The sequence below is a fragment of the Caretta caretta genome, chromosome 27, assembly GCF_965140235.1.
Source record: "Caretta caretta isolate rCarCar2 chromosome 27, rCarCar1.hap1, whole genome shotgun sequence".
Taxonomy (NCBI): domain Eukaryota; kingdom Metazoa; phylum Chordata; order Testudines; family Cheloniidae; genus Caretta; species Caretta caretta.
Window position 1 is genome coordinate 6,664,357 of NC_134232.1, and position 26,380 is coordinate 6,690,736.

The 26,380-nt window shown below is 41.0% G+C and overlaps 1 protein-coding gene across 9 annotated transcripts in view; it reads left to right on the top strand.

Moving 5' to 3' along the window:
- The first annotated feature begins 3,248 nt into the window (after nt 1-3,248).
- Nucleotides 3,249-26,380, top strand: part of TANC2 (tetratricopeptide repeat, ankyrin repeat and coiled-coil containing 2) — a 713,825-nt gene continuing 690,693 nt past the window's right edge. For 5 of the 9 annotated variants that reach the window (XM_048830451.2, XM_048830452.2, XM_048830456.2 and 2 more), the window contains exon 1: nt 3,249-3,453. The gene's annotated coding sequence lies outside the window, so the exon portion shown is untranslated. The remainder of the gene's footprint in view (nt 3,454-26,380) is intronic. The other 4 variants (XM_048830453.2, XM_048830454.2, XM_075123670.1 and 1 more) reach the window with 1 other exon arrangement.

Below are 26,380 nucleotides of genomic sequence, written 5' to 3' on the forward strand. Positions count from 1 at the left end.
GCCAATGTGATATGGCTGTGAAAAAAGCTAATGTCATCTTGGGATGCATCAGGAGAGGTATTTCCAGTAGGGATAAGGAGGTTTTAGTACCGTTATATAAGGCACTGGTGAGACCTCACCTGGAATACTGTGTGCAGTTCTGGTCTCCCATGTTTAAGAAGGATGAATTCAAACTGGAACAGGTACAGAGAAGGGCTACTGGGATGATCCGAGGAATGGAAAACTTGTCTTATGAAAGGAGACTCAGGGAGCTTGGCTTGTTTAGCCTAACTAAAAGAAGGTTGAGGGGAGATATGATTGCTCTCTATAAATATATCAGAGGGATAAATACCAGAGAGGGAGAGGAATTATTTAAACTCAGTACCAATGTGGACACAAGAACAAATGGATATAAACTGGCCACTAGGAAATTTAGATTAGAAATTAGACGAAGGTTTCTAACCATCAGAGGAGTGAAGTTTTGGAATAGCCTTCCGAGGGAAGTAGTGGGGGCAAAAGATCTATCTTGCTTTAAGATTAAACTCGATAAGTTTATGGAGGAGATGGTATGATGGGATAACATGGTTTTGGTAATTAAATATTCATGGTAAATAGGCCCAATGGCCTGTGATGGGTTTTTAGATGGGGTAAGATCCAAGTTACCCGGGAAAGAATTTTCTGTAGTATCTGGCTGATGAATCTTGCCCATATGCTCAGGGTTTAGCTGATCGCCATATTTGGGGTCGGGAAGGAATTTTCCTCCAGGGCAGATTGGAAGGCCCTGGAGGTTTTTCGCCTTCCTCTGTAGCATGGGGCACGGGTCACTTGCTGGAGGATTCTCTGCTCCTTGAGGTCTTCAAACTACAATTTGAGGACTTCAATAGCACAGATATAGGTGTGAGGTCTTTTTTAGGAGTGGTGGGTGAAATTCTGTGGCCTGCATTGTGCAGGAGGTCAGACTAGATGATCATAATGGTCCCTTCTGGCCTTAATATCTATGAATCTATGAATCAATAACAGGCACCAAATAAAATGTGATGTTTTTACAGTAGGATAGTTGTCTTACATAAACCAGTAGCATCCTATATATGGTAGAAGGAAGGCTCTACTTACAGTGAGCTGTACACAGGGGTGAAAGTAAGTTAAAGGACTTACTGGTATGCCAGAGTCCTGAGCAGGGGGCGTGGCCTCAACCGGCAGGGGCAGGGCGTTAAATCCCTAGGCCCTTTAAATCACTGAGGAGCCCTGGGGACTCCTGGCTGCCACTGATACCCCGGGGTTCTGGCAGAGCTTTAAAGGGCTTGGGGCTCCGCTGTGGTAGTGGCTGCTGGAGCCCCAAGCCCTTTAAATCCCCAACGGAGCCAAACCGCCACTACCCCAGGGCTTGGGCAGCAGGGCTCAGCCGGGGAGTTAAAGGGCCCCGGGGCTCCAGCCGCTGCTACCGCCCTGGCCCTCTAAATTGTTTCCGGGGCTCCAGCCGCTGCTACCTCCCTGGCCCTTTAAATTGTTTCCGGAGCCCTGCCGCTACTGCTACCCTAGGGCTTTGGCAACAGGGCTCCAGAGGGAATTTAAAGGCCCGGGGCGGTAGCGGTGGCTGGAGCCCTGCGGCCCTTTAAATCCCTGCCAGAGCCCTGCCACCTCTACCCCAGGGCTAAGGGCAGCAGGGCTCCAGCGGGCATTTAAAGGGCTCAGGCAGCCACTATTGCCCCAGCCCTTTAAATCCCCTTCAGAGCCCCGCTGCCGCCGCTACCCTCAGCCTTTAAATTGCCATCTGGGCAAGCTGGTTCCACTATGGCGCACCGGCTCTTGCTGGTATGCCGTACCGGCTTACTTTCACCTCTGGCTGTACATAATTTTTTAGCTGTTGAAATTATTGTATTTCCACTGCCTAATAGTGCCATCACTGAAAAATTCCTCCATTCATCCCTCGTTCTTTCCAAAAATCAGGGTTTAAAACGAAAAAAGCTTTAACCCATTCTGTCCTCTTGGAGGAGCTGAAGGACATATAAGCTGTTGAAGCTCTATCCCCTAAAACAGAATTCACCCAAAAACTGTGTGCAGGTCCTGCTTCTATAAAATCCCTCTCCTCTGCTGGAGCCGGAATCTTTCCCCTGAGTCACATCCTTTTCTTTTGTTGGTTCAGTAGCAGCTAATTTTTGACAGTATCAGTTGCAGCTCTGACCAATGCATTGTAGGAAAAATGCACCAGATACATCCCAAATGCATTCCACAAAACAAACCCTGCACAACCAACCACCTTGCAGAAAGTATGTATTTCGTGCGTAATGCATTGCACGCACACATTTGCACAGATAAATCCTTTGCAGAGAGAAAGGAGTAAGAATGCACTATAGTAACACAGAGAAAAAGGTGGGTTTCATGATAGAGTATTCTAGAATCCCAAATTCTTCGTAAAAGAAAATCCCGAAAGTGGACCTGTCTTCAAAGACCTACCCCCTCCTTGCTGGAAAAGTTATACTGCTGACTTGACATGAACATCATGCAACGCTACACCTACTTCAGATGAGAGGCGTGCACAGAGCAGGCTGCGAGCTCCCCTCTTGGTTAATATTGCATGCTCCCTGCTTATGTCTTCTGTGCTTCTTCAGCCCAGCCCCCAACTCACTCATAGAGACCTTGGTCTAATACATGCAATAATCATAGCGGTACTTAATATATAATTAATTAAAAATTAACTCCTTCCCCCTAGTTATGAATACAGAACAGAGATGGAAACCAGGTGCAAAAGCAACGCATGGAAGGGAGGTGAAGGACGACCTGTTTTGCATAACCCCGCCCTTCCTGAAGAATTACTGGTCCCTCCTGCACGCTATGCAGGGTGCCGGGGCCAGGGAGGAGCGCCGATTTGCATAGTAACGCCCCTCGTGAATAATTAACCAGACCCCTCCTGGTCCGCGCGCGGCTCACCTCCCGTGCATTACACACACACACAGAGGCTGGGAGAGCGCGTGCGCCCTCGCTCGCGCACGGGCGAGAGAGGGAGGGAGGCGTAGCTTGAGCTTCCTTCCTCACTCCCCCCGACCCCTCCCCAAGCCGAGCGCGCGAGCCCAGAAGGGAGCCGGCGCTCGCTCTCTCGCGCGCGACTCGGGGGCGAGTTGGCTGCGCGGACGCGCGCCGGGCGGGCGCGAGGCCAGAGGCGCGAGGCGCAAAGGGGCTGCTGCTCCCTCCTTTGGGACACCGCGCGCGCGCGCTCGCCCGCCCCCTCGCGCTCTGCGGGGAGGGGATCCGGAGGAGGGAGGGTGAGCCTTGGGGTGTTTTATAATTGGGGCGGGGGGGCTGAGGTAACCGCTGCGGTGGAGCGCGAGAGCCGGTGAGGGGTAAGAACAGCCACCCTGTCCCCGGCCCGCCGCCCCAGCAGGGAAGGCTCCCGGGGGCCGTAGGGGATGTGGTGAGAGGGAGGTGCCCGGACTCGGAGAGCAGCCTCACGTCGGAGCCCGCGCTCCGCCGCCCCAGGTAAGGGCAGCGAATCCTGAGGGGGAGGCGCCGGGGCCAGGCGGCGAGGAGGGGGGTCTGTGTGTGTGTGTGTGTGGGGAGGGGGTTAGGCGGTGTGTGTCGATGGGAGTGGGGGGGGGGGGAAGAGGTGCGTGGGCATCGTCGGAGGCGGGAGGGGTGCGGGGACTTGGCGGCGTAGCCATTGGGGTGGGTGTGTGTCGCGATACTCTGTGACATATCGGGCTCTGTGTGGCGACATCGTTATTGATGTGTGACTGGAAATCGCGTCAGTCGCCCCCTCCCCCCCACCGGGTGGGGGGGAAAGACTGTGCAGCACATGGGTGGGGGAGGAGGTTGGCGGTGCTCCCGGCGTTTTTGAGGGGGACCGGCTTAGCAGCGCAGAGAGCGGGGCAATGGCAAAGGCACGGGCTGATATGACTGAGCCTGGGTCAGTCACGCTGGGGGTGCGTTGATAACTGGGTTGAAATGGTATTGACAAGGACCGCATTGTTCGCACCTATGGGAGTGACGCTACTGGCGACCAGATCCATCAGGGAGCCCATGGGGGTGGTAAATGGCACACGCACACAGATTTGTATTAATAGGGACTGGTTCAAAAATACCTTTATAGTGTGGTACTGACAGCGAATTGATCACATGGGGGCTGGATCCCTTCTACCAAAATAAAGAGGGACTGTCAATTCCACAGATACTGCACCTCTTGTATGGAGACTGGCTCAATATGTTATGAGGACCAGTAGTACCAGTTCTGACAAATAGATGGCTACTGGATCAGTGATATCAATTTGTAATCAATAATTTGAAGCTTACATTAATAATTCGTGGTTATTTATATATTTAAGTAGTGTAGTAAGTGTTAGGCTAATAAGATTAATTTACTAAAATGGTATCAATAAGAACATTTTTTCCAATTAAAATATCAACTAAATGTCCTTAAAACAATAGATTGAATGGGTATAAGGTTGGTCTTTAATGATATACATTTATTTTAAAGGCTGATAGGTTTAACCATAATGATACAATGAGAGAAACCTCCCCTTAAGCAAGGAGGAAAAATAAAGACAAAGGGAAAAAAAGTGGCTGTCAGAAGATGGTGTATTTTATTTCCAGAGACTTTGCTGCTGCAGAGAGAATTCACATTAAAACAACATACACAAAAAGCTGTTACTTGTGTGCTATGCAAGGAAAACAAAGGTTAAATATCTTCCTTTCCTACCCTTCCGACAGTGTGAATAAAGATAAAAAGTATGGAGCAAATTGAGAAATACAGCAGAATTTTTTTTTATTACTGATGTTCTTGGGTTGATTGTTGGAGGCTAAAATGTAAAAAGAAATGAGATATGAGAGAGTTTCTATTACGTGTTTGTTTTACCAGGGAAAAAGAGGGTCTAACACCCGTTTCTGAGTGGAAGTTCAGGAAGAAATGTAATATGGTAATCCAGCTGTGAGGGAACTGTATGTTTGTGTCTTTTTACACAGATAAAAATAACTAGTATAAGGAAAATGAAACAAAATATGCTGATCAAATATTTTTGATCTGGTGGAGTTCAGTAATAGGAGCTGAAATGGTTAGTTAATACTCTTTGGGAAGTGGAACATAGATATGTGTCTGTTCAGTGTATTGTAGCAAGGATGAAATTGAGTGAGGGGGAGAACAACAACATGGAAAGATGTCCATGGAATCCTGCTTGCAGCATTTCCCAGGTGGAGCCTGGAACGATGGATCTGAAGCACTAGCGTTCGGATGAAAAATGAAAGGAAAACCATAAACCTTCAAAAAAAAAAAATCTCCTGAAGTGAAAATGTAAAGACAAGCGAATAAAGTGAGTGCATTTTGCCAAGAACATCTGTTTTTAAGAGAATTGCCAGTTATATCCACACTAGAATTTCTTACTAGAGTGACAAAAGACACCACACCACTGTGTGTGTGTGTATATAAAATGAAATGTAAGATTTATAGGCAAGTCAATTATAAAGCTGTTTTATATTGGCTGTTGTGGTTTGTTGTGGGCTTGTGAATGAGAGTTTCTGGAAAGAGTGGAGTGGTAATGCCTGAGTAAAGGGTCCTTGAGCTATCTTATTTGCTGTAGATAGGGTGTCTTGGGGGCTGGTGACAAGCACACTGTGCAGTACTCTACTCTTTATTGCTGCTCCTAAAAGAGCCTCAGTAAATAATACTGCGTTTGCTTCCCTTACTACCAGACACCAAAGGCAACATATACACAAGAAGCTATACACACTCCCAAAACTTGTCATCCACACTCCACGTAGCGCTCAGAGGAGTGCTGTAGCCTGCTCTTCAGGGTGCAAGGAAGGTTAGAATTTTGCGTGTAAAAATTTAGATTTATTATTACTACTTTCCTGTACAATGTTCTATATATGATAGTGAAGTTGAGTTAATACAGTGCTTAGAAAATAAACTCAATACCTTTAGTGACTGCTTGGCTTTCCCTCTATAGCCATTCCTATCTGCCTTTTTGCCTTCCATATTTTGCATTTGCTACCACTAGAACTCATGACATTGTCTTTTTAAGTGATTGATGTACTGTGAACCAGGTTACAATGGATCTCATATTTCTGTAAATGAGTATTAAATACACCCAATTAGAGCCTTTTAAAGTTTCAGATTACTAGGAAATAAGTGTGTATAGCTTTTGAATAATGAGCCATACACATTACTGTGGCTAAAGGTCCATCAATATGTCCACTATAGTCAATGAAGTTTTTCTAAAGTAAGGTCTCTATTCTGCAAAAACTTACAAACATATTTAACGTTGTGTGCAAATACGTCCATTGAAGTCAACGTGACTACTTGTGTGTTTAAAAGCAGTAGTTTTCCACCTGTGGTTCGTGGACCCTTGGGGGTCTGCAGACTATGCATAAGATTTCCAAAGGGGTCTGCATGTGCATTTGAAATTTTTTAGGGGTCTGAAAATGAAAAAAGGTTGCTTTTAAATTCCTCAAAGGGTGTAAGTGTTGTTTTTTCTTTTGCAAAACAGGTTTTGGGTTTAGATTTTCAGAGTAATACAGGAGGAGTTAACTGTGTGACTTTTATTAGCATCAAAGAGAGCTGCGTGGCTAAATCCATTCCCAAAAAGAAAAGGAGTACTTGTGGCACCTTAGAGACTAACAATCCATTCCTAAAGCTTTGAAAATGTGTCCTTAAGTATCACCTTAATGTGTGCGGTAACTGCCTTTCCATAACAGTGTGTATTGCTTATGCTCAGTGTGGTATCCAGAATACTCAAACTCCACAGTTTCAGAGTAACAGCCGTGTTAGTCTGTATTCGCAAAAAGAAAAGGGGTACTTGTGGCACCTTAGAGACTAACCAATTTATTTGAGCATGAGCTTTCGTGAGCTACAGCTCACTTCATCGGATGCATACCGTGGAAACTGCAGCAGATGTCTGCTGCAGTTTCCACGGTATGCATCCGATGAAGTGAACTGTAGCTCACGAAAGCTCATGCTCAAATAAATTGGTTAGTCTCTGCAGTTTCCACGGCATGCATCCGATGAAGTGAGCTGTAGCTCACGAAAGCTCATGCTCAAATAAATTGGTTAGTCTCTAAGGTGCCACAAGTACTCCTTTTCTTTTTGCAAACTCCACAGTGTTACTGATACTATGGTTTATAACCATTATGATAAAATTTATCATTTTTCCGAGATTGTGTCCCATCTTTTGATGTTTGTTTTTATTTGAAAAAAAGGAATGTATAAAAACTTCTTTAAAAGTGCTGTTTAAAGGCCTAAGAGCAACATAGTCATGCCAGGCCAGGTGTTCAATCACTGAAGTCAGTGGGAGCAAGATTGAGCCCACAGAGCTAGGTTCTGTCTTTTGCAAATTATTAGGCTTTCATCTTGCAAACACGGAAATGCTTCAGATATGTGTGTAGACTCACGGAAGTCAATATGTAAAATTAACTACTTATGTAAATGTTTGCAGGATTGGGGCCTTATAAAATAGGTTGTGAAGCTGTAGCATATTATGAACTTGTTAGAGCTTGTTTAAAAAGTTTATAAAATAATCACATCATATGGAGCTGTCCTAGTCTTTTTCCTTTTGTGATCTTTTAATAAAATTTGTTTTAAAATAAAATAAAATTTTGGTTAAAAAAAACCCCCCAAAATCAACCACTTTAAATATGAAATCTACATTGGATTCATATGAAGGAAGAGGGAGAAATGAGAGGACCCAGGTGCCCATGCAGAACCCCATTGAATACAGTGGGACTCCATGTGTGTGCATTCTTACACAATGATCTGATTTCAGGATCAGATGTCTCAATTTTGTTGATTACTCCTGGGGGGTCTTCTCCACCAAAAAATTAAAATTTTTGCGCACAATATTTTAAAATTCTGCATATTTTATTTGTCAAAATAATACAAGATACTCATGCAAGATTCAATTATTTTGGTAATGTATTTCAAAATACCTGTCAGCAAGTATGTCTGTAACAATATGGACGACAAAAAAATTAGGAAATGTTTTTTGACAAATAGATTCCTTACTAGTCATATTACTGCAGAACTTTGAGTAATAATTAATTTAAACTACAATACAGAAACGTATTTCCTGCACTCCTCAGAAGCAGTTCAAAGGCTTGGGGGAATCAGGCATAATGGAGGAGCTGAGGAAAAGGGAAGTAATTGTGGTGAAGGAGCATGGGTGTGAACTTGGAGAGTTATTGCATGTGGGTTGGAGAAGTATGGAACTTTTTTTTTTTTTTTTTTTTTTTTGACTGACCCCTAGACTCTCACATTCAGTCAGGCACATCTGCCCCTATTCCCTTGTGTCCCTGCACCCTCAATCCCATTCAGCTCCTGCCCCAGACTGTCCCCTCCACACTAGCTCTTTTGAACCCCAGTCTATGACCCTCAGCAGCCTCATGTGCCCTACGTTGTCCGTCCATCTATATGCCATGCCACATCCCCTGGCCTCCTGGGCAGAGTGCTGTGAGGAACGCAGCCTCTTCTCGCAGCCTCTTCTCTTCCATATCCACAGCTGGGGCTGCTTCCAACCAGGAATGACTGCTCTCTGTTCTGGTGCCACAGCAGCTGCTGGTGGGTGAAAGACATAACTGCAGCACTTTTCTGGATGAATGTATTTTCTGCGGAGAAAATTTTTTTTCTGTGTGGGACATGAACTCTGCACATGTGCTGTAGTACAGAATTCACCCAGGCGTAATTGGCTTATAAGCCAGAGGAGAATCCAATTTGCTCTTCTAGAGCTATATTAGACATATAATTCTAATGGAAGAACAATGCTGGTTTTACTGGGTCTTGTGACAAATTTCTGTGTGTTCAAGCGATACTATGAAGTTATTTTTTTTAAAATAAAGAAATCTTTAATTTTTAAAACCTCTTGTTTGCAATACCTTTTTAGAAGACTTATAGTTTAAAATACTTCACTAGCTACTTTGGCTTTCTATTTGGCCAGCATTTATTATTGCATGTTTCTAATGCAGCCTGAAATAAACATGTTTCTTTTTATGCTGGTAGACAAACAAACACTGAGTATAGTGCATTTTTAAAATCAAATTTTAATTTATAAATCTTTAAGAAAACAGACTTTATAGTCTTGCACTCTCCTCAATAATGGTATAAAAATAAAATAAATACCTCTAACTTAGAAGCCACTTGGTTTTTGTGCCACATTTGAGAGAGTGCATAATTTCAGTGGAATGAATATTCCACTCCTAGGAATATAGTCGACTACTATAGATTCAGCAGAATGTACTGGTTTTGTGTATGTTCTACATAAAGCAAGCCTTTGTTTAAAATCCACCACCACAGTAAGACATTTGATATTAAAAAGGATATTTTGGCTCTTGAAGAGAAAGGGATTTCCTACCAGATAGGCTATATTTTGGCCCTTAAATATTTGACAGTGCCTCCCCTCCTCCCTCTTTTTCCCTGCTACTTGTTGGCATGGCTCTGAAAATTCAGAAGCATCGTTTTACCAAATGAGTAGCAACCACAAGCAGTGACCTGTAGGTCCTGATCTTGCCTAGATGTACGCCCCTACTTAACTTTTAAGCACATGAGTAATCCTGTTGAGTTCAGTGGGACTGCTCATGTGCATATAGTTATGTACATGCATACATCTTGGGACCTTAGTTCTGAATAGGAATGATATTGTGTGAGCTAATGGCTGGGGAATTATGTAATAGAGTAGTATACGTTCTCAAATTGATAAAAGTAATGAAAAAATATAAGATGAATCATGCTTGTTGACGTTCCAGTTATTACTGTCCAGTAGTTGTCACTTATTCACTGTTTATGGGAAGGACACATTTTTGGCTGAAAAACTGTGGTTTAGAGTAGACTAGTGGTATTGTGGTGTCAGGGCTGAAGTTAAAATTGACAGTCAGTGTTGAATTGAAAGGGTGTTTTATAGTACATCCTTTATTCATAATTTCTAAGATTGGGAGTAATTTGTTACACACTGCTATTCTGTTCATATTTAATAAGGAATAATTAGATAAAATGGCATAAATCCGAAACTAGGGTCCAATCCTGGAAGCTCTGGTTTATGTGAATAATCTTTATTTTGCACCACAAGTAGTCCCATTCTTGTAAACTAATTTCACATCAACTATCAAAGAACCATTTGATTAGGATTTTTGATTACACTATGTTGGGCCATATTAGAGCTACTACATTCGCTCTTTCTGTTGATGCCAGTTTATAACTGTAAGAGCAAATAATGTGTATCTTCTCTTTGAATTGTCCTCCAAGCGAGTGGAAGGGTGGAGGCAAACTTCCTTCCTACTTCATCTTCAAGTTCTGTAGGGCTGAAAGGAGGAATAGTAGTGACATCCTAAATCTGTGTTCTCTTCCCCCCTCCCCCCCCCAATGGAAGACAAATTTATGAAAACTCTATGAAGTGAACTTAATGGAGTATTTCTTCCTCCCAGATTTCTGTGAAAGGGGGCAGTATGGTCCTCAGTCATTAGTGAAAATTAGTGAGTTTCTGTTGTAGCGCTTCTGCAACTTCAGCATTGCTGTGAAGTTTTTATGTTGAGGTATATAGCTTACTCAAAGCATTCCGGTGAATGGTTGGTCAAAAGAATCTGCCATATTTATCCACAGAAGAAGAGAGGCCCAGGCTTCTGCTGCAGTGTGGGTGAGCTGCATAGATCCTGCAGCCTGGAGAGGTTTAGGGACCTGGAATAAGACAAGCCAAGACAAAAGGAGTTGTTTTCTCCAATAGCTCAGTGCAGGATCACAGAAAAAATCCTTGTGGAATTTCAAGGACAAAAAACGTTGTTTTTAAAAACTGAACTTCGGTATATTGTGAGAGGGATGCTTCAGACCGCAGAAACTGCTTGTACACAGCCAGGTTAATCGCAGTGAAAGAAGCGCAGAGACAATGGTAAGTTAAAAATCACAGCTGGTCCTCCCCCCCACCTTCAAATTGTGGAACAACTTGAGCTTGGGCTGCCAGGTCAATGTTTTCAGGCAGCTTTTTACACTATTGAGTGATTTCAGAGTGTTGTAGTTACAGGGCTGGTATTATAACGTTCTTATTTTTAACAAACAAGAATGCCTGAGCAAAAATGTGTACCTTTCCAGGAAACATTCACTTTTAAATTCTTTTTTTACTGTTTGCATTTCCCAGTCTCTATTTTCAAGTCCACATGGGGGGTGGATGCAGGGACACAAAGGTGCTGGTATACATCTGCCATTGGTGGATACATGCTGCTACCCAGGGCTTGTAATAACTTTTGCACTGGTTCATAGAATAGAAGTCCTTTCCACTCCTATATTAATAAACATTAAATTGGAGCCAGAAACTTACCAGACTCTGGGGCAGCTTCAGCCTTTTCTGTTTCTGCTGCTATTTCCACAGTGAGCCATTCCTCAGGGGTGGCATCCAAAAGCTCCTCTGAGTACAGCCTCAGGACATGCTGCAATTGCTCCTGCACCAAAACCTTCTCTGCAACCAGAGTCATAGAATCATCATCATGCCAAACCAGCTTGATTTCCTTCTTTGACAGGGTAACTGATCTGGTGGATGGGGGAATGCGGTGGACGTAATATGTCTGAACTTCACCAATGCTTTTGACACAGTCCCACATGACATTCTAGAGAAATGCGGGCTCGACAGAACTACCATTAAGTGAATACACAGTTGGTTAAACAACTGCAAACAAAGAGCAATCCAACATCATTCCATTAATTGTTAGAGGGAGTTCTCAAGGGGTTCCACAAGGATCTGTTCTCAGTGTGGTGGTGTTTAACATAGAATCATAGAACTGGAAGGGACCTTGAGAGGTCATCTAGCCCACTCCCCTGCACTTTTGTCAGGACTAATTATCTAGACTATTCCTGACAGGTGTTTGTTTAATCTGCTCTTAAAAGTCTCCAGTGATGGAGATTCAACAACCTCTGTAGGCAATTTATTCCAGTGTTTAACCACCCTGGTTTTTCCTAATGTCCAACCTAAACCTCCCTTGCTGCAATTTAAACCCATTGCTTCTTGTCCTATCCTCAGAGGTTAAGAAAAACAAATTTTCTTCCTCCTCCTTGTAACAACCTTTTACATACTTGAAAACTGTTATCGTGTCCCCTCTCAGTCTTCTTGTTTACAGACTAAACAAACTCAATTTTTTTCAGTCTTCCCTCATAGATCATGTTTTCTAGATCTTTAATCATTTTTAGGTTTCTGAGTAACAGCCGTGTTAGTCTGTATTCGCAAAAAGAAAAGGAGTACTTGTGGCACCTTAGAGACTAACCAATTTATTTGAGCATGAGCTTTCGTGAGCTACAGCTCACTTCATCAGATGCATACCGTGGAAACTGCAGCAGACTTTATATACACACAGAGAATATGAAACAATACCTCCTCCCACCCCACTGTCCTGCTGGTAATAGCTTATCTAAAGTGATCATCAGGTGGGCCATTTAGATAAGCTATTACCAGCAGGACAGTGGGGTGGGAGGAGGTATTGTTTCATATTCTCTGTGTGTATATAAAGTCTGCTGCAGTTTCCACGGTATGCATCTGATGAAGTGAGCTGTAGCTCACGAAAGCTCATGCTCAAATAAATTGGTTAGTCTCTAAGGTGCCACAAGTACTCCTTTTCTTTTTTTAATCATTTTTGTTGCTCTTTTCTGGACTCTCTCCAATTTGTCCACTTCCTTCCTGAAATGTGGCACCCAGAACTGGATACAGTACTCCAGTTGAGGACTAATCAGTGCAGAGTAGAGCAGAAGAATTACTTCTTGTGCTTGCTTACAACACTCCTGCTAATACATCCCAGAATATTAGCTTTTTTTGCAACAGCATTATACTATTGACTCATATTTTGCTCGTGGTCCATTATGACCCCCAGATCCCTTTTTGCAGTACTCCTTCCTAGGCAGTCATTTCCCATTTTGTATGTGTGCAGCTGATTAATCCTTCCTAAGTGGAGTACTTTGCATTTGCCCTTATTGAATTTCATCCTATTTACTTCAGACCATTTCTCCAGTTTATCCAGATCATTTTGAATTTTAATCCTATCCTCCAAAGCACTTGCAACCCCTTCCAGCTTGGTTTCGTCTGCAAACTTTATAAATGTGCTGTTATCTAAATCATTGATGAAGATATTGAACAGAACCGGACCCAGAACTGATCCCTGCGGGACCCACTCGTTATGCCCTTCCACCATGACTGTGAACCACCGATAACTACTGTGGGAACGGTTTTCCAACCAGTTTTGCATCCACCTTATAGTAGCTCCATCTAGGTTGAATTTCCCTAGTTTGTTTATGTGAACGTCATGTGAGACAGTATCAAAAGCGTTACTAAAGTCAAGATATACCACATCTACCGCTTCCCCCCCATCCACAGTCTTGTTACTGTGTCAAAGAAAGCTATCTGCTTCATTTGACAAGATTTGTTTTTTGCAAATCCATGCTGACTGTTACTTATCACCTTATTATCTTCTATATGTTTGAAAATTGACTGCTTAATTATTTGTGCCATTATCTTTCCGGGTACAGAAGTTAAGCTGACTGGTCTGTAATTCCCTGGGTTGTCTTTATTTCCCTTTTTATATATGGGCACTATATTTGCCCCCTTCCAGTCTTCTCGAATCTCTCCCGTCTTCCATGATTTCTCAAAGATAGTTGCTAATGGCTCAGTCAGCTCCTTGAGTATTCTAGGATGCATTTCATCAGGCCCTGGTGACTTGAAAACATGTAACTTGTCCAAGTTTGGTCACCTCCCCCCTATGAACCTAGTTTAAAGCCCTCCTCACTAGGTTAGCCAGTCTTTGTCCAAATATGCTCTTCCCCTTCCTTGATAGGTGGACGCCATCTCTGCTTAGCAGTCCTTCTTCCTGGAACAGCATCCTGTGGTCAATGAAGCTGAAGCCCTCCTGGCGATACCATCGTCTCAGCCAGGCATTCACCTTCAGGAATTGATTAAATGACCTGGATGTAGATATAGAGAGCATGCTTATCAAGTTTGCAGATGACACAAAGCTAGGGGGAGAGGGGGGAGGTGTTGCCAATACTTTGGAGGGTAGAGCTAAAATTCAGAGGGATCTTGATAAATTATAGAACGGGGCTACAGACAACGAAATGAAATTCAGCAAAGACAACAGTAAGGTGCCACACTTAGGGAAGAAAAACCAAATGTACAATGCAGAATGGGGGAAAACTGGCTTGGAAGGAGCACTGCTGAGAAGGATCTGAGAGTTGTGGTAGATCACAACCTTAATATGAGTCAGCAATGCAATGCTGTTGCAAAAAAAAAGCAAATGCAGTTTTAGGTTGCATTAACATAGGCATATCATGCAAGTCATGGGAGGTGACAGTACTGCTCTACTTGGCGCTAGTTAGGCCTCAGCTGGAGTACTGTGTCCTAGTTTGATTACCAATGTATAGAAAGGATGTAGAAAAACTGGAAAGGATCCAGAGACAAGAACAAAGATGATCAAAGGGATGGAATACAAGCCATATGAGCAAAGGCTGAAGGAAATGGGAATGTTTAGTTTGGAAAAGAGGAAAGTAAGGTGGGATATGATAGCGGTCTCCAGATACTTGAAAGGCTGCCATAGAAAAGATGGAGAAAAGATGTTCTCTTTTGCCACAGGGGGCAGGACAAGAAGCAGTGAGTTCAAACTACAGCATAGCTGATTTAGAATAAATCTCAGGGAAAACTTCCTAACTGTAAGAACAGTAGGACAGTGGAACATAGGTAGTTGTGGAAGTTTCTTCATTGGAGGTTTTCAAAAGGAGGCTGGATAGCTATCTATCTTCGATGGTTTAGACACAACAGATCCTGCATCTTGGCAGGGGGTTAGACTGGGTGACTCTTGTGGTTCCTTCTAACCTTATGATTCTGTGAAAAATGAACAGCTGCCATATGAGGAGAGATTCAAAAGACTGGGACTCTTCAACTTGGAAAAGAGACGACTAAGGGGGTATGATGGGGGATATGATAGAGGTCTATAAAATCATGACAGGTGTGGAGAAAGTGAATAAGGATGTGTTATTTACCCCTTCACATAACCCAAGAATCGGGGTCACCTCTTGAAATTAATAAGCAGCACATTTAAAATGAACAAAAAGAAGTACTACTTCACATAATGCCTCGTCTGCCTGTGGAACTTCTTGTCAGAGGATGTTGTGTAATGTACGGAATCGTATGGCACATGCAGTTATGCTATGCATGTTTTTACAACTGTGTAATTCTGCTTAAGAATTTGTAGTGCATTTTTCAAAGAGCAGTATAGTCTAATGTTCATATTTCTAATTTAACAAATTGGGTCTACTTTTTTGTTAATTTTTGTTAATATCTTTCATTTAGAATATTCTTATGATTAGAGGGGAATATTGATATTAGAAAATTGGGAGGCCCTCTCTCCATAGTTCTGATTTAATAGGGTATACATTTATTTTATTTTTTTCTCCTGTTCAATGAGGCAGACATGCCCCATCCTATTGTAAGTGTTTCATTAAGATGTCAGAATCTACCATCTTAGCTTTCAAATCACGATCTGGTGTGAGAAACCCAGCTTCAAATAGTTAGTAGTCTAAGGGTATGTCTACATTAAAAATGCTACTGCCACAGCGCTATAGTGTAGACATTTAGTAGGTATTCCTCCATTGCTGTAGTTAATCCACCTCTGCAAGAGGGGTTAGATATTAGAAGAATTCTTCTGTCAACCTAGCAGTGTCCACAGTGGGGTTTAGGTTGGCTTAATTACGTTGCATAGGGTGTGAAATTTTTCTCAGCCCTGAGCAATGTAGTTAAGATGACATAACTTTGTGCTGTAGACCAGCTCTGAGATATGTAGTCTCACAGTTGGAGTACTAGAGAGTGGTTGAAATCTGCATAAGCAGTTTCTCCTTGGTAACAACATTTAGCTAATCTTTGGTCTTTCGTTGCGGCATCTCTGGAGCTTTTTTGTCTTCAGGAGTGGGAATTTATTAGAAGTGGTGCCCAGGAGTGGGAATTTATTAGAAGTGGTGCCCTTAGAGTAGGAAAAATTATATGGCTGTAATTTTTGTTCTTTGAAGGTTTAAGTTTTTATAGAGTCACACTTGCCCAGCCACCTCCTCTGCAGAGATGGGGATAAATGTTTGCATTTGTTAATGCGATGTATCTTGTGGTTGGGAGGAAAAAGAACATGCCATGCTGACAGCAGTTAGCGGAGGTAGAATATACCATCTGCCCATGTGTGGGTAGTAACTGCCTCCAAAACTCTAAAGATGTAGGAATTCTTATCAGTTGTATGGTGGGATCACAGGCCAAACAATGAGGATCTGTTACAGTATACAATTTCAGAGAACAATAACCCAGGTAAGTAGTTTTCTCAACTCTTGAATATTTTTAGAAACACCAGGACATATGGTTAATAATCTGTAAAATAAATGACATTTTAAAGTGAATGTGAGTGAAAGACTGGAGGATAAATGAAGCCAGTTTTCACTTATCCAGGATGCCTGCTGGAATTGTTTCTAGACTATTTTATGAACTTTAGCAATAGCTTTCTGATACAAATCTCAGCTACTTTATTTACAACATCGAAATTGAGGAAGTATTTCAAGGAAAACAAAAGTGGTTATTTCTACTTACATTTGGAAAGATATTTAAATATATATAACTGTCCTAAATTTTAGAGACGATTCTATCTTAGTTAACAAGAAGTTTGTTTATTAAGGGCTCAGTTGTGACACTATAATTTAAATCCAAGCAAGGGGCAGCTCACTATTACAAGTTACAGTCTCCTTCATGGTTTCCCATGACTCCAGGAAGGGCATATGCTGTAATAGGTTTATACCTCAGTTCAGGGTACACTTACCAATGCATTGGCATAGCCAAGGATCCTTCACTCCCCACCTATCTACCTGAATGTGAGGAGGAACATAGTAGCCCTGTGAAGCCTGGAAGCGTCTTCCCCCACATCCACTGTATACTTGTACATTGTGCAGGATGGGCCACAATATGTCCCTAAATAAGGATTATTAAAATTATACTATCAATTTAAACTCAAAGTAAAAATGGAAAATTGGATGTTAAAAAATTCACAAATGGGCAAGAGGAACTCCAGGGCAATTATAGAGCTTGACATTACTTGAAAAGTGGACAGTTTTAAAAATGAGTTAAAAATAATGTCAGCACTATACCTGCCCTGTAGTCCCCCTTGCCAATTTTATTTTTTTTTGTTGCAGTCACATTTTCTGTTTTTATTTAAATAGGTTAAAAATAACAGGTGGGAAGTATGAACTTCTGCCTCTTGCTGCCTGTTACCAATCTTTGCATTATGTAATCCTCTTTTACAGTTTAAATAATATTTTCCCTCCACTGTTTCTATGTGAAGGAACTATAAAATGGAACAGTCTCCAAAGTGCTGTTAAATGCACAAAGCAAACAAACTGAAAAAAAAACAGAGAACTGGTTTTGTTTCTCCAACTTTTCAGTCACAGGAATATTAGGTGTTACTTGTAACAAAAGGAGGTAAACAGAATTTCAGACAAAAGTTTCATTATTTAATTAAATTGACAGTGCCCTTTTAAAAACTTTTATCAATTTTTTAGTGCTGGTGTCCTTCAGAGAGAACTTTCATCTTTTTTGATTCTTCCCAGTAAGGATGTCTGATGTATAATTTGAGACTCAAGGTGCAAAGTACCAAGCTTGATCTTTCTTTGGCAGTGTATATGCAATCAGTAGATTACCAGACTGACCATCTCTTTCAGTTACTTCAAAAACACACACAAAATTAACAACAACAAAAAAAGTAAATGTTGACTTCCTAGGTTGGCATTGGCAATAATCTTGTTTAATTAAAATAGCCTTTACTTTCCTGAATTTCTTGAGAACACTGTTTTGTTTTCTCATTAGTAACATTTAAAAAGAGAATGTAGCTGTAGAACTGAAAGTACATAGATGGTGTATTGTAAGAATTTGACAGCAAGCAGGGACTAGAAAGTATTTCTGTATATATGATGAATGTTTTGTTTAGAGAATGAATGCTTTTGAATAGCTAACTTTAAAATATTGTTCATAATGAACATTTGAAAGAAGGTGGGGGTCTTGTGTTGAAATATAAGCATCTACTAATTATTTACTGTAAAGATTATTGTGAACAGAGGGGAACAATTGTAACAATTGTATGATTTTGCTGCATACACACTTGGATGCTCCTCCAGGACTCGTTGAGAAAATTTATATGTATGACACTCAAGGTGCATTAAGATAGTCAGTCAGATTTAGTGTTCTGCTCTTTTGCGACTATAATTAGAATGAAAAGCTCTAAGGACTCCATGCCCGTTCTCACTTCTGCTGTAAACTAAAGACCTGATCTTGGAAATGCTTATGCACTTGCTTAACAGATAGCAACTAACAGCAGAGTTTCTATGGGACTTTGTAGGTGTGAATTTGAGGGTAAGTTTTATCCTTTCTTTTTCCCTAGGAGTAGAAACTAGGGGGAGAAGATGACGACTATGGAGGGAGTGCTAGAAGTGACCCGAACAAGAGTAGATGAAGATGGTCTGATTCGAAAGTTGCAAAATTGTTAATAGAATATCTAAAAGTTGTTGCTTTCAAGATTTTTTTTTCTAGTTTCACTTTTTTGAAATATCTCTAGCAGAGAAGAAATGATGCAGATAGTTGATATTCCTAGATATATTACTAATGAAACTGAGTTTCCAGGAATACCCTTTTAAAGTAAGTCTTCGACATAAGTTTGATAAAAATTTACTTTTAGCTCAACTGCAATTATGTGTACCATTTTCAAGATGATGGATTGATTTATGTCTGATTATATTTAATGTTTTAAATTGCTGTAGTATTATACTTCATTTTTCTTTCTGACAACTCATCTTCCCTCCCTTCCATTGCCCCCAGTCTTGCTGTGTTCCAAGGAACCCCTATCCCAGACTCACTGTTCCTCCCACTGCCGTTAGCCCTCTAAGCACCCAGTTCCTCAGAGCTCCTGCTCCTCAACACATTCCCTTGCCCTCACTGCTCAGCCCTTCTGTGACCACAACTCTCCACAGCATATGCTCTCCAGATTCGTTTCTTCAGACTGCTTCCCTTCCCCACCCCATCTCCTCACTCACAGCTTGCCCTGTGGCTTCTCCCATCCCTTCCCTTACAAAAACTTAATGGTGACTTCAGACCCTGTTGTATCAGCAGATCGGCACATCTGACTCTCTTAATGTCTATGAATTTGGGAAGTTATTCTTCCTTAACATTGCTAAGATCACTGTTAAAGTTTTGCTCGAGTGTGTTTGAAGTTGGGGTGCAAATTACTTTTTCACATCTGTTAGAGGTGTAAGTGAAATCCTTATGGAGTGTTTGAGTGTATCGATTACGTTTATAGGCAATGTGAAAATGACAAGGAATACAGGAAATTTTCCTTCTTGTTTTGTGTTTTTTAAAGTTTAAGGGGTTTTTGGAAGGGAGGGGAGGGTGTTTTGATGCAACCTTAATTGCCACGACACAAAATCCTTTTTTGTTTTTAACAATCATCTTGTCTGACTTCCTGCATTACACAGGCCATGGAATTTCACTGAGTAATTCCTACCTCAAGTTCATGTTCGCTTAACTTGCCATTTAAAATGGTTCCTAGTTCATCATTGTACACAGATCCTATCTTTCCTGTAAATTTTCATGTGATGGCAAATTATGCATATTTTATATCATTGAAGCTGTAAGACAATAAATGTTAAGGGCTATTATGAAGAGGATGATGATCAGTTGTTCTCCATGTCCACTGAAGGTAAAATGAGAAGTAATTTTCTTAATCTGCAGCAAAGGAGATTAGGTTAAATATTAGGAAAAGATATAAAGATAGCTAAGTACTGGAACAGGTTACCAAGGGTGGTTCTGGAATCCCTGTCATTGGCAGTTTTTAAGAACAGGTTAGACACACATCTGTCACGATGGCGTTAAGTATACTTGGTCTTGCTTCATTGCAGGGGGGACGGATTAGATGACCCTTTGAGGTCCCTTTCAGCTGTACATTTCTATGGACTCTGATTCTACAGGTTACACAGTCAACTGTGCTTTGAGAAACTGTTAGCTCCTTTCTTAGGAGTTATGGAAAGCTGTGGTCAAATGATCTTTTTTCCTTGGAGCACACTAGTTTTTTGTTTTTTTTTTATAGTGAATTCCTAAATTTTAAGCATGTTCACCCACTTGTTGGTGACTGCTTTTGTTAATCTCTTGTTTTCCACTGCTGGATGAAAACCGTTTTGTCCCCTAACGAATTACTGTACTTTTTCTTTGATCTAATTTGTCTTGCCAAGTGGCTTTCTAGGTCTAATAGACAACGTAGCTTGTGTATACCTTTTCATGTGTTCTGGAACTTGAAGAATTTGATGACCAGAGGGTTGCATAAAGCTATTGCAGAACCAGTTGATTGCCCTGGGAGTCCTAAATTGGGGATCACTATGGTAGTAGTGGTAGGGTTTATAATATGGAGGGGAAGTGACAGTTGACAAAATCTGCATTACTTTACCTGGGGAAGTCTTGTAAGCTTGGAATGAGGAGGAATACAATGCCATTGACAGTTATACCCTTCTACCCTGTTTTCTACCCTTTTTCACGCTGTGAAGCCAAATACATATTAGGGCAGAGAGTAATACTGTGGATATGGTACTCCTCCTTTCCATGCCTCTCCTCCTATTTGGCAGTATAGGGCTTTGATATTTTCCAGCCACAATGCCAGATATGAGAGTATAGATCTTAATCAGCCTGATATATATTATGCTCTGGGCATAAAATTCATGATTTAATATGGAAGACTTCATTTTAATTGCAATGGAGAAAATTCAAAAACATTGTTGCGACAAAATATTTGCATTGTGACTATTGCTTTAAGATACTGCATCATAATGCAATTACATAATGCATAATTACAGTTGTTAACCTTTCTAAATGGCTTCAGTTTTCTGAATGTTTCTTTATATTCTGACACCAGACATTTGAGTATGAAACAATTTACAACTATAAACTAAAAGATTAATTCACTTTTGACTTTTCTCTTTGGTCTAATATTTTACAACTTAATGTAGGAACATTTGCTTATGAAAAATGCTATATAAGTGCTGAGTTGATAAGATTTAATAGTGATTAAATTATTAACTTTAGTAATCCAAAGGGACTTCACATATTTTATTAATAAAAAAAACCAAAGGAAATCAAATTGTGGAGCTATACCTGACTTCTTAAATACACTAGGATGAATAAATGCAAGACCAAATCTACTAGGGAGGTGGTTAGAATCTCCTTCCTTAGAAGTTTTTAAGGTCAGGCTTAACAAAGCCCTGGCTGGGATGATTCAATTGGGGATTGGTCCTGCTTTGAGCAGGGGGTTGGACTAGATGACCTCCTGAGGTCCCTTCCAACCCTGATATTCTATGATTCTATGATACTTGGTATGTGGGATGACAGGTATGGATGAAGTAGACCCAGCACTGGCTTTCAGACTGAGATGGCCCTCAGTATGTGAAAGTAATGCTGTATTTAAAATAGCCTTTCATAAAGCCTTGTTCAGGGCAAAATAACTCCATTTTGTATTTCAGTTAGCCAGTCATCTAAACTTGAGCAGATAAAATTCTTTTACATTTCTCTGTTATACGGCCATAGTTTGATGTCTGTAACATAACCACACAACAGTTATGACCATCTGGACTTGTTTCAAATAATTCAAACAGCTGTCCAAGCCTAGCTGCCCCTCTGACTAAACCTTGCTTCTTAGTCACAATGGCAACTCTGTGACACCACACTTTTGTCCATGGCAAAAGCCGGTGGACTATAAGGCTAGATCGTTGGGCTCAATGACTCCGTGTCTAGTTGGCAGCCGGTATCAAGCGGAGTGCCCCAAGGGTCGGTTCTGGGGCTGATTTTGTTCAATATCTTCATTAATGATCTGGAGGATGGCATGGATTGCACCATCAGCAAGTTTGCAGATGGGAGGAGAGGTAGATACGCTGGAGGGTAGGGATAGGATACAGAGAGCCCTAGACAAATTGGAGGGTTGGGCCAAAAAAAATCTGATGAAGATCAACAAGGACAAGCGCAGAGTCCTGCAATTAGGACGGAAGAATCCCATGCACTGCTACAGACTAGGGACCGAATGGCTCGGCAGCAGTTCTGCAAAAAAGGACCTAGGGGTTACAAAGGACGAGAAGCTGGATATGAGTCAACAGTCTGCCCTTGTTGCCAAAAAGGCTAACGGCATTTTGGGCTGTATAAATAGGGGCATTGCCAGCAGATCGAGGGACTTGATCGTTCCCCTCTATTCGACATTGGTGAGGCCTCATCTAGAGTACTGTGTCCAGTTTTGGGCCCCAAACTACAAGAAGGATGTGAAAAAATTGGAAAGCGTCCAGCGGAGGGCAACAAAAATGATTAGGGTACTGGAACACATGACTTATGAAGAGAGGCTGAGGGAACTGGGATTGTTTAGTCTGCGGAAGAGAAGAATGAGGGGGGATTTAATAGCTGCTTTCAACTACCTGAAAGGGGGTTCCAAAGAGGATGGCTCTAGACTGTTCTCAGTGGTAGCTGATGACAGAACAAGGAGTAATGGTCTCAGGTTGCAGTGGGGGAGGTTTAGGTTGGATATTAGGAAAAACTTTTTGATTAGGTGAAGCACTGGAATGTGTTACCTAGGGAGGTGGTGGAATCTCCTTCCTTTGAGGTTTTTAAGGTCAGGCTTGACAAAGCCCTGGCTGGGATGATTTAGTTGGGGATTGGTCCTGCTTTGAGCAGGGGGTTGGACGAGATGACCTCCTGAGGTCCCTTCCAACCCTGATATTCTGTGATTCTCTGTTATGGATAGGGTTTGGTTCTTTTGACGTTCTGATTTGAAGATCCTCCACGACTGCCAATATTATGCAGTTGAAATCCCACATGTTTGATATGTGCTTTCATAGAATCATAGAATATCAGGGTTGGAAGGGACCTCAGGAGGTCATCTAGTCCAACCCCCTGCTCAAAGCAGGACCAATCCCCAATTTTTGCCCCAGATCTCTAAATGGCCCCCTCAAGGATTGAACTCACAACCCTGGGTTTAGCAGGCCAATGCTCAAACCACTGAGCTATCCCTCCCCCAGTTGCTTTGTACAACTGTTTTCTCCAAGTAATAAAGTCTGAGTTTACTCTTCAACGTCATGTGCCTGTTGACATCTGATATTGGACTTCTTGCATCTGAAACCCTTCTACTAATAGACAATTATTTAATTTCTGCTAAAACCCAAATGGGAAATAATATTTACTATCCTCTTCTCTCAAATAAGAAATGATTTAAAGTAGTAATCTCTAATTTATGTATTTGATCTATTTTCCTGAACTAAAGATTTGGTATTTTCACTTGATTGAATTTTAAGGCTGTCAAGCGATTAAAAAAAGAATAATTGCAATTAATCATGCTGTTAAACAATAATAGAATACCATTTATTTAAATATTTTTGGATGTTTTCTACATTTTCAGATATATTGATTTTAATTACAACACCATACAAAGTATACAGTGCTCACTTTATATTTAGTTTTATTACAAACATTTGCACTGTACTAAACAAAAGAAATAGTATTTTTAATCACCTAATACAAATACTGTAGTGCATTCTCTTTATCATGAAAGTTGAACTTACAAATGTAGAGTTATGTACAAAAAATAACTGCATTCAGAAATAAAACAATGGAAAACTTTAGAACGTATGTGTCCACTCAGTCCTATTTCTGATTCAGCCAATTGCTCAGATGGACAAACAAGTTTATTTACATTTGCAGGAGATGGATTCCGCCTGCTTCTTGTTTACAGTGTCACCTGAAAGTGAGAACAGGCGTTCGCGTGGCACTGTTGTAACCGGCGTCACAAGATATTTATGTCCCAGATATGCTAAAGATTGATATGTCCCTTCATGCTTCAGTCACCATTCCTGAGGACGTGTCCATGCTGATGATGGGTTTTGCTCGATAACAGTCCAAAGCAGTGCGGACCGACATATGTTCATTTTCATCATCTGAGTCAGATGCCACCAGCAGAAGGCTTATTTTCCTTTTTGGTGGTTCGGGTTCTGTAGTTTCCGCATTGCAGTGTTGCTCTTTTAAGACTTCTGAAAGCGTGCTCCACACCTCATCCCTCTCAGATTTTGGAAGGCACTTCAGATTCTTAAACCTTGGGTCGAGTGCTGTAGCTGGCTTTAGAAATCTCACATTGGTACCTTCTTTGCGTTTGTCAAATCTGCGGTGAAGGTGTTCTTAAAATGAACAACATGTGCTGGGTCATCATCTAAAACTGCTATAATGCAGTGATTCTCAAACTTTAACAACCTGCAAACCCCTTTCATGAAAATATCAAATCTTGCGAACCCCGTCCTAAAAATAAATAAATCCAGGGATTTTCTCCCTTACCTGAGCATAAATTATAGAAGCAGTGATCTTGGAAATAATTTGGTTTTTTTATGACATGCTTATTACAATACATTATTAATTTTATTACATTATGAAAACGGCAATAATCTTCCAAGATTTCACATTTGTAGCTCATATCACTTCGATTAAGCCTCCTATATGTTTCATCAAGGAGTACCAGACGTGAAACAGCATGAAGATATTTAAGAAGCCAACTCAAATAAAGAATTCCTCTCACAAGCATTCGGGTCTTGAGCAGTCCAGGCAAACAACACACGACTACAACAAAGCTTAAACTTGTTCTTCATTATAATTTTAAAAACAACACTAGCAGCCTATTTAATTTTAGAAAGCAAAAAATATCCACCTCCCTTTCCATTTCTCATAAGGAGTCTTCAAGTTTAAACCTGAGTGTGATGGATGCACTTTCTTTGATCTGCATAGCTCTTGGAAGTCTGGAACCATTGGAGAAAGATAAAATCTCAGGTCTGGTTCAGCATTGAGTCTGCTTCTGTATTTGGTTTTCAGATATGCATATGAGGAAAATACTTTCTCACATAAGTATGGTGAAAATGGTGGTAAAACTATAGTAGCTTTTTCTGCCAGCAGGGGGTACTCGTTTCTTAAACTCAGCCAAAAGTTGATCAGTGATAGACTTCTGAAACTCCTTTTCAGTTCATAATCACAGGAGATCTCAATCAATTTCTCTTTTTCCTCAGTGCTCAATATCTGCATTGAGAAGGTGGTATCATCAAAGGGGTTGCGAATTGAGTCATTATTGCCTGACATAGCTGGAAAGTATTGCCTGAATGTTGTACAAAGTCCTTTTAGGTGTGCAGTTATATTGGTTTTAGTGTACTGATCCAACCGAAGTTTATGTTCTGCCAGGAAGTCATGGTCATGGGGTTCGGGCTGCCGGCCCCCAAGCTTGGGGTCCCTGGGGACGGTTCTGTCCGCCATTACAGAACTTTTTCTGAGAACCCCCTGATAAATTTTGCGAACCCCCAAGGGTTCATGAACCCCAGTTTGGGAACCACTGCTATAAAGTGAAGTATATGGCAAAATGCGGGTAAAACAGAGCAGTAGACATACAGTTCTCCTTCAAGGAGTTCAGTCAGAAATTTAATTAATGCATTATTTTTTTAATGGGGGTCAACAGCATGGAAGCATGTCCTGTGAAATAGTGGCTGAATTATGAAGGGGTATATGAATGTTTAGCATGTCTGGCATATAAATACCTTGCAATGCTGGCTACAAAATTGCCACACGAATGCCTGTTCTCACTTTCAGGTGACATTGTAAATAAGCAGGCAGCATTATCTCCTGTAAATGTAAACAAACTCTTTTGTCTTTAGCGATTGGTTGAGTAAGAATTAGCATTGAGTGGACTTACAGGGTCTAAAGTTTTATATTGTTTTGTTTTGGAGTGTAGTTATATAACAAAAAAAATCTGTATTTGTAAATTGCACTTCCATGATAGAGATTGCACTGCAGTACTTGTATGAGGTGAATTGAAAAATACTATTTCTTTATCATTTTTACAATGCAAATATTTGTAATAAAAATAATATAAAGCGAGCACTGTACACTTTGTATTCTGTGTTGTAATTGAAATCAATATATTTGAAAATGTAGAAAAACATCCAAAATATTTAATAAATTTCAGTTGGTATTCTGTTGTTTAACAGTGCAATTAAAAGTGTGATTACTTCTTTTAATCACTAATAATTTTTTGAGTTAATTGCGTGAGTTAACGGCAATTTAATTGAAAGCCCTAATTTTAAATAAAGGAGACAAAGCAATATCTTCTGGAACAGACCATGAGGCCTACTTTGGCATTGGCACTAGTGCCAGATCGTCCATGCTCTGTCAACTGCTATTACACTGGAGACTTTGGGCAGGCCCTTGGACTCCAACTTCTTGAAGGAGAGGTTGATCTTCCTTGCCTGCTGTTCCTTGCACAAGGAGCTGTAAAACTGTTAGGATCCACTTGAACTTCAAGAGAGGCTTGTCTTCCACCTCAGAGAGGTCGGAGCAATACCGAGGTTCACTAGGTA